The sequence below is a fragment of the Thermobia domestica genome, unplaced genomic scaffold (genome assembly GCF_964235325.1).
Source record: "Thermobia domestica unplaced genomic scaffold, izTheDome1.hap1.1 HAP1_SCAFFOLD_241, whole genome shotgun sequence".
Lineage (NCBI taxonomy): Eukaryota > Metazoa > Arthropoda > Insecta > Zygentoma > Lepismatidae > Thermobia > Thermobia domestica.
This window is the reverse complement of record NW_027655960.1, coordinates 94847-105179: the sequence shown is the minus strand read 5'-3', so window position 1 is coordinate 105179 and position 10333 is coordinate 94847.

Sequence of the window (10333 nt, the reverse complement as noted above, 5' to 3'; positions counted from 1 at the left end):
ATCAAATCTCCAGACACTCGAGTACCGTGATCTGAACTTACTAGGTCATATCCGTAACAACAACACATTACACATTACACTTTCTAATTTGTTATATGAGATTTTACAGATGAAATGGAGTGTCTTGATTTACTAAATTACCCTCTCGCTAGTTTAATAGATTTATTGAAACCTGCCCATTTCAGATAATGGGTAGAAGCAACTTCTCCGCGTCACAACGCATTTGTCCCCGAAAACTATAGGCTCGACGCTAGGAGGTTGTCATTATTTATTTTTGAAAGTTTGTAAGAGGTCACTGGTTCGTTTACTTAATCTTCAAAATAATTCACACGTTCTACACTTTCTTATCTGGCTTTTAATATTTGATCAAGCGAAGCGTACATAATCGACTTTTCTACACAAGATGTCTACGTATTAGTACAATTATTTATATAGTTGCTATAGAAACATCAACACTTATTTTTGTTACTGATTACATAAATAATAATCTCTATATATCTTTCTTTCTCTTTTATACATTATAATGTTCACATAATTCGCCTCTGATCCCTTTCTGAGAATAGGCACAGATTGCCAATGAAACATACAACGTTATCGTTGTAGATGTCGCCTCGAACGGGACCCTGGGAGGAAAGAACCCTGGGTTAACTACTATGAAACATTTATCTTTCTAATAGCCCTCATATATATAATATCACCTTTAATATACATATTCTACTTTTCCATTTATATATAATATACTATAATATAACACATTTTCATATCTGTCAAAATATCTCAATATTAATAACGACGCATTACCAATTATCATAAGTAAGGCAATTCACAAATTGAACCTAACTGGTAGTTTTCTTCTAGGGTACAAAATTAACTATTCCTTCATATACAAATAACACTATTCACAAACAAAAGATCCTCATAATATTAAATATTGATAGGATCAGAAATCAACAAAGTTGAAACATATAAACGCATTGATGGTCATCATTTAATACATTAATAAACTTTGAAAAATCAAGATATTCTATATTCATTATTCTTATTCTTTCCATATAATAAATTGCATCTACTTCATATATCTGTCATTACTTTCATAAGTTTACATTAAAATTATGATCTTTTAAATATTCATAATATTCAAATGAAATCCGAATGGAATAAAAACACGAAAACAATAATAGCTTTTTGCAATAAAGCTCTTAGATAATGTCTTATCATGAAACACAAATTAACATTTTCTCAGTTAATGCTATAAAAGGAAATTGCAACAAAACAATAAGGAATTAATTCAATAATATTTTCAATTGATTGCCAAAGTTAACTTCGTCAAAATTCCGTAAATGATTTGCTTTTTGCATATTTAACAAGATATTTCATAATTACATATACTTTGAACGAACATTTTAATAATAAATAGACTGAAGAACATATTAACCATAGACATAAGCAAAGGTCAATCTAATACAAATCCATCGGACTCCTTTTGGGTTAGTTCAAGTTATACGTTCGAAGGGTTCATTTAAGGAACATTTTATAGCACAATCTTGTCTTTCATAGGATGATACCATATTTTGATTCCTGTTTAAAAAGTTCCTGCCATCTGCAAATTGATTTTGTGAGAATCGGCTATAACTATTGTTCCTACTGAAATTCCTGTTGTTGTTTCTGAAATTCCTGGCTCCATTTCTATAGTTAGGTTGTGTTTGATTTCCGGTACCATTATAACTATTCATTCTATTATTCAGGCTACGAACATTAGAATCATTTGCATGTTGTATATCTACATTACGTACAGATACATATTGTGTTTGATTACGTGCATAATTACCCTGGCCTCTATCCTGCATCTTATTGTTATTTTGAATTGCAGATTGACTCTCATAACTTTGAGTAAGCATAATTAAGTGATTGATATTAATGCACTGAGCTGACATTAGCAACTGTTGTAGTCTAAATGGCAACAAGATCCTAATCGAAGCTATAATTCGTGATTCAGGATGGTTAGGATTTAATGATCTTAGCTCATGATATGTCGACACTACAAATTCAGTAGAAAAAAATAATACTACGGTGTAACTTAGAATTGTAGTGATTCGTTCTCAAAACAGCACCTGTATTTGCTACCATAAAATCGTTTTCGTAGTTTGACAAAAGAGCATTTTTAAAATCTGAATACGAATGAATACTACCTCTAATAGCCTTAAACCACGTTAGGCAAGGTGGCAACAAGATATGGGGTAATAATTTTAAGTATTGAGACTGATTTACACCGATGAGCTCGCATTCATCTTGAAATTTTTCGAGAAATGACCTAGCAGTTATATCTCCTGGCACACCACTAACATGGTGAGCGACTTTACTTCGCTACACCGTAACCGATTACCTGTGGATGTCTTCGAACCTCTACTGGAGATGTGAGGCGCTTGGATATATGTCTCACTTGTTCTTCTCTCTCACTACCCTCTGCATCGCTGGATGATCCCTCTAATTCCAATGTTGTTCTTGGATGGTGATCAGGTACCCAACCTGTGGCCAGGCCCGTAGCCAGCCCTAAAATTTAGGGGGGGGCCCGGCTGAAGTTAGGGGGGCCCGATCCAACCATATGATAATTCATCACCATATTATAATTCTTTTGCAAGCCTACTGTAAAACTTTTGGGGGCCAGCAAAAATTTAGGGGGGGCCCGGCCCCCCCTAGACCCCCCTGGATACGGGCCTGCCTGTGGCTATATGATGGCTCGCGCCTTCGGTATCCTGGAATGAAGTTCCGAGAATACATTTTTCTTTGAGGAAATTAACTTCATCTCGCAGCACTTTAATATTATTATCATGGACGTTGATAGTTGATTTTAAAACATCCATGGATTCTTCTATTTCTGTACTTCTTTGTACCACCTTTTCTATCTTCTCTTCGTATTTCTCGAATTTTTCCGTCACCTGGAGATTGATCTGACTTAGCTGATGATACACATGCTCTCCTCTGTCTTCATTATGTTGACTTAATTTCACTAATTTTTCATCAAAAACCTGGGCTAACAGGGTTAATTTCTGGTCCAATTTTTCTTGAATTTGTTCCGATTGGTTTTTCATCTGTTCTGACTGGTGTCGCATTTGATCATTGATTTGCTCGTACTGGTTTTTCATTTGCTGAGCTTGATTTTTCATCTGTTGACCCAAATCTTTTAGGATATCAGCCAAATTGTCACTCGAAGTTGATTTGGGATATACATTCTGTTCACCAGTCAAATTCTGTTCACAAGTCATGTTATTACTTTCAGTACTCATGTCCAAATTTCGCCTAATTATTTTCCCACTTCGCAATTTTGTAACGTGTTGAAATGCCGTTTTTACTGATCTTCGAAACGACATTTATACAACTCCCGTGGTGAGGCACCAATTTTTGTAAGAGGTCACTGGTTCGTTTACTTAATCTTCAAAATAATTCACACGTTCTACACTTTCTTATCTGGCTTTTAATATTTGATCAAGCGAAGCGTACATAATCGACTTTTCTACACAAGATGTCTACGTATTAGTACAATTATTTATATAGTTGCTATAGAAACATCAACACTTATTTTTGTTACTGATTACATAAATAATAATCTCTATATATCTTTCTTTCTCTTTTATACATTATAATGTTCACATAATTCGCCTCTGATCCCTTTCTGAGAATAGGCACAGATTGCCAATGAAACATACAACGTTATCGTTGTAAGTTTGAAACTCATGGTTCTACTGTCATAGTCCGTGTTCTGGGTTCCCCCTAGTTTTACCTTCTAGATCCGACACTGCCGGTAAAATTTTAATTCCATTTTACTTTAACTAACGTCAGTAGGTAGTTATACCATTTAGGAACGAAAGAAGATAAATACTCTGATATTTTAAGAAATTGCACATTGACATACTAATGAGAAATTCCACATATACCAGCAGAGATGGAGAATTCCCGATTTTCTCCAAGCAAAGAGGCCGCAGTGGCTCAGTGGTAGAGCTTTCATCTTTGGTGGATGGGGTCCCGGGTTCAAACCCTCCTCCTGGCAAGTGAACTTTGTGGTAGACAAGCATCGTTTGCGTGTGTTTCCTCGGGATTCCCCTGTTTCCTCCCACTTTCTTTATTCCAACATTTAGGAATGCGCACGAGGCAAGATTTGTGGCTGTCTCGTCTTGAAAATGTGCTGTAAAAGTGATGTCTCGACTCGAAAAGTGTATATTTCTCTTTTGGAAGAGCCGTGTCTCGACTCGAATTTTGTCAGGAAAATCCTGTCTCGACTCGTCTCGTGCGCATCCCTACCACCATTTCATTCACTTTAATCATCACCGTCTCCTTTAGCCTAGCCGGCATAACCGTGGGACGCAAAACTCAAAATTTTCATTTCTCCAAGCAGAACTGGAAATTAATTATACTGTTGTTACGATGGACGGGATACAAAAGGGCCCCTAGGTAAGAAATGAGACCTTGTATTTAAATATAACAAATTATAATTCAAAGACACTGCATGTTCTCTAAACAGATTTCTATAACCGAGATTATAATAATTTTAATATACGTGCTCAATTACCATTTATTTAGAGAGTGTAAACTTATAGAGGGTGCAGAAGTGCGCTGTATATGTTATTGTTAGTACACAACGAATGGAAGAATGTGCTTTAATGCAGAGTAATAAATCGTATTGCAATATTGAATTTTACTGGCAAGATCTATTACACCTTACACACATCTACCCTTAAGTCCAAAACTAGAGGTGAAATTATCAGTCACACAGATGTACTTACCACCACATATACGTCAGAAAACAAAGCCAAGGAAGACACAAAAGAAATGGAAGGCAGGGACAATAGCCCGACACTTCAACAAATCAACACCCGCGAAGACAAGACTGAGACTGAGACTGAGAATAGTAGAAAACAGTCAGTGATGGTGATCCATTTTTTACTGTTCGCTTTATATTGATAAAAACAGAAAGTGCTGTAATTTACTGTTAAGACTTTGCTCAATGGAAAAAATACTTTGGTAATTTCCATTCTATTCCACAGACAAATTGCCACCGTCGTTAAATGGCTCTGAACATGTTAGAGTTTATCAAAGGTTCGTACGGATCACTGCAGTTTTTTCTAACACTCTATTTAAAATCAGTCTGTTACATAGTGTCACTAAAGTTCAGGGTTTCTCAACCTCGGCTTGCGATCACGAAGATAAGCAGAAGCGAGATATATATAATTAGAATCTAATATATTAAATAGACTAACCTTCTCATCAATAAATAGAAATATAAATGAATAATCATACTAGATCTAGAAAATATTTTTAAACATTATTTTGAAATTTGTTTTGATAGGCATATTGTTTTATTTTTATGCATACAATTAACAACAACAAAAAATAGGTCTACTAAACATTTTCAATAGATGGAGAGTTGTTAAAAAATCAATTTAGATGAAAGATGTACGATATGAAACTAATGAGAACTGCTTATTGAAATGCCAGAAAAATACCAATGCAACAAAATCTGTACATTGAAATACAATTAAAATTGAAAGCTAATGATACCTACTACACACACACACACACACACACACACACACACACATATATATATATATATATATATATATATATATATATATATATATATATATATATATATATATATATATACGTCACTTTTATAGGTGGTTAAATTAAACATTTATTCCAAAAAATTCTTACTTCACCGCTGGTATAGCAGAAATTATTCGAAACACTAAGACCCTTCCGAAACATTTTTATACTTTATACATTTTTACGCTTTTAATAGAAAAATGTCAACTGAATATGTTACAACGCAGTTAACATGCAAGTATCTTTCAATGCAGTAACCACAATACCATGATTATATAATTTTCGTAAATTTATATGAACTGAAAATTTGAATATCTCATTATGTACTACTCTCCCTACATGTGGAAAACCCAAAATTTTGTGGTGGAAAAAATGCTATTTCAGGCTAAGGCTGTAATCCAAAAATCAAAGCTAATTTTGAAATTTCAATGTCATTTATGAATTCTGTGACCCTGCACACTGAAATTAGCAGAGTTTAGCTGGTCTTACTTCTGTAATGTATTGTGTGTTGAATAGTGTATTTACCAAATTTTACAATTACTGTATTTTAAAAATTATATAATCCTCTGAAAACAACTGAATTCTATATTTGAATTTCATAAACTGAGTAGCAAATTACGATAATAAACTGGTATAGAATGTTTCTAGTATTGGTGTCTTCTATGACAGGAATAACAATTGCAAGATAAGTTCAAAATATATTGACTATCTTAGATTTAGGTGACTGAAAATAGATATATTAAAGCAGCAACGTCACTTTTATCTACTTTATGACAGAGCTTCAAATTCGTCGTGTCGGCCATAGTTTCCAGAATTAAGGCCTCTCCAGACTCCATACTACTGTATATGCGCTTTCAGACAGTTCGCTATAATTAACGATTTTCCATTTTGATTTTCTGTTGTTTTAGAATTTAGAGTTTTCGCTTTTCTGCAGAATCCTTTATGAGACAAGAACGTGTATCCCAGAATACACATTTTCAACGACTGATCAAGAATAATTATTTGAATGATAGATAAAAGCGCTAACAATTCATTCACGAAGCAGTAATATTATTGTTACTAAATAGTGAAAGTATTAATAGAATGAGATAGTACAGCATCTAAAAGCCCAGATGCAACATGTTTCACCGTGAAACTCAAATGTCATGGCCTTGAATTAGGACTTTTCACACCAAAATTAAAACTATCTACTACTAAGCCTCTCCTTGTGATTTCATTTCTATTCCATAAAGACATCACTCTCAATGTGGTATTTTTAACTATGGCAGTTGTGTACGATTACTACTAGAAGGATCAGTCATTCACTGAATTGAATGGGGGTTTAGTACCCCTTTCAGGACTAAGGCTATAAGAGACAAGGACCAATAGCTTAAAGTAGGATCCGAAACAGACAAGTGTACCGGGAATGGAACCCGAATCTCAGTGCCGTAGACTAACTACGCAGCCACGAATTTGATCTGAACGTAGTAACTAGACCAGTGGTTGTCAACCTGATTCCAATCACGACCTGCTTTTATCACGCCCTCTTGGCAGTGTACCCCTTCTAATTTCTGGTTTGTAATAAGCTTGTGTGGTATTTTTAATATACCTATTACGGAGATCTCACGATATCCATCTACTTCTATAATAGTAGAATCCATTTCTTGTAAATAGTGGATACAGTAACTTTCCTAAAAGCGGATGGATTAAAATCAAATTTGGTCAGTTCATTGACAGTACAAATATCGAATCCGATCCTTCATACTGTTTCAAAACGGAAGTCGTTTGAAAATTTTAAAACTTCATAACTCCCTTAATTTTGGATCATATGATAAACCAAACAAAGTGACTTCTAATTTTTGTTAAAGAAAAAAAAAACTTGGACAGTTGTTAAAATAAGCTATTGACTATTTTAAATGGTTTGATAATGTGAGTCACGAAGATTGAACCAGACATTGCTGCACTTGTGAAATCACACAGTGCTTAGGTATTTAATTAGATTTCAATTTTAATTGTATTCCAATGTGCAGGTTTTGTTGCATTGGCATTTTTCTGATATTTCAAATATGCAGTTCTCATTAGTTTCATATCATGCATCTTTCATTTAAATTGATTTTTGAACATCACTGTACCTGTTGAAAATGTTTAGAAACCGACTCATGAATCTGCCTGTAACATCACTTGTGAAAATCAGTGCATCCCAGTTCGAACAGATTATGAGAAACTTCAGTCTTTAATAGCATTTAGTAGATATTACAAGAATTTTGTAAAATAAGGTACTTGCGGCAAATAAGGCTAGGAGGGAAATAAGGCCCAGTGGAAAATTTCATAGGCTAGAATCACTATAGAAGAAATCTGACAACTTCACAAGTAGCGATTACTCACACAATGCCTACTTGAGAGAGTTCGTCTTCTTGTGCATGGTTAAAGGGAACACTGGCAACATTGAATCATCGAAAAGCCAGTTTCAATGTGTTGATATAATTTAGGAGGGCAAAGTAAGTTCAATTTTTTCTGTGTATAATAAAGCTAACCAGAAATATCTTGTATATTTATGAGGATCATAGTGTTTAATATTTGGGATAGTAGTTACTTTGTTTTAGTTCGAAAAAGGTGTATAGGTGATGGTTTATAAAATGGCGGTTATATGGTCGGTAAATAAGGGCTATCAAAATCTACTGGCCCTCATTACCCTACAAAACGGTGTATACATTGTTAAATATTTAGAAACTGGCAACTTGAATGTGTGTTAGTTTGTTATTATTTCTTGGCCAGTGGCAGCCTCTTTACTAGGGCGGTCTATCGTGTTCGGTCGTAGTTGTTGACTACGGGGGTTCGCAGGTTCGAGTTTTACGTTGTTGTCTTTCACAATGTAAATTTCTATTTTTGATGCATGCGAAAGGATCATACTACTGTTTTGGGGTATATTCTAAGCACATTTTCGAAAGTTCTGCGCGTTCGAGGTATCGTGGTATCTTTCATTATGCGACAAAGAATGCACTTTTCAATATTTCCAGTATCTATGGTTTAGTATGAGTCTAGCAGCCACATTCCTGATTGTTATATCTCTTTGTGTTTTCTCCTATGAGGAAATGAATACCCATGAAGAGAATTTAAAAAATGTGTACTCTGATAGAACTGGCATGTGGCTTATGATAAAGGACTTCCTATTTCTGGACTTCCAGAAAATGTTTCTATGACTTCCGGCAAAAATAACAGTCTCACTTCAAACTGCAAAGATTAAAAACCATTAGTTTTCCTAAATGTGAACTAGTTGCAGAACATATGAGACCCTCATATGAGAGCCGGTCTTAGGAGACGTGCAGCCTAATTGGTAACATTTTTTGTCAGCCGTATGTTACCAATAAAATTGCAATGTGTTTTCGTTTGTACTTGTGAAGCAAAGAGTATATTAGGAGAGTAGACCGAAAAGTATCATAAATAACAAAGAAAAGAAAAAATGGGAAAATTATCTTTATTTCGCAACATAGTCTTCTTTTAGCTCCATATTCTTTTCCCAACAATGTTCAATAGCTTCGATAATCTGTTTATAGTGTGAATGTGAACCGTGGAGCTCTTTAAAATAGCAATTAACTGCAGATTCTATCTCTTCATTGTAGGCAAATTTTTTATCACCAAGGCATTTACTCAAGCTCGAGAAGAGAATATAATCCAAGGGAGCTAAATCTGGCAAATAGGGTGCGTGAGAAAGCAATTAGAACATTAACTCATTGATATTGGACATCACGATAAGGGATGTGTGAGCTGGTGCATTGTCTTCATGAAACACTTTCACTTTCGCCAAAATGCGGCCGTTTTTCTCGTGATTTCAACACTCAGACGCTGCAAGAAGTCTGCATAATACTCACCATTGATAATTTCTCCTTTTTTAAAAAAATAATTAATGAAACCTATCCCACTGCATCCAAAAAAATTGACACCATGACCTTGGAAACAGATAAATTTTTCTTCGCTTCTTTTTGAAGCCGATTTTCCACTTTTAGTTCATGGTTTCGACTTATCCTTTGTGTTAGGTGTGAAGAAATGGGCCCGTGCTTCATTCATGGTTCAAAATCGATGAGAAAATTCTCGGCATATTTCCTGTGAAACATCGCCAAACACTCGGATGAAACATCCACACGACGCTGCTTTTGCCCCAGTGTGAGCATACGTGGTACCCATTTCGTGCACAACTCTCTCATGTCCAAATTTAGAGTTAATATGCTTTGTATAACACTCCTTGTAATTCTTGTCATATTTCGTTTGCTTGTGCAGTTTCAGTCGATTGTCATCAAATAGTATTTTGTGGATTTGCTTCACCATATTTGGCGTGATTACGTCATTTTGAAGACCATTGTAATGTTCGTCTCTGGAGCTCGTATGGCTTCGTTTAAACTCAGCCTGCCAATATTTTACTGTTGTAAACGAAGGGTCAGACTCTGCCAGAGTACGCTCTAGCTCAGCTTTGATATTGGTTGGACTCAGACATTTCAAATGAAAGTATGTATTGTAACATATAACGATGACCCATTGTTTCCATGTTTACAAATTCTCTGAGAATATTCACGATTGGTGGCTTTCAAACAAATACTAAACAATATCGTCTTATAAATAGCGTTTTCAAACTTCAAACTTAAGCTTTATAATGTTGGTACTTTCGACCATAATGCTTTCTCTAACAACCACTATCTATACGACAGGTCGAGTACTTCCGGGATTACAAATGTACGCTCTAGCCGGAACTGAAATG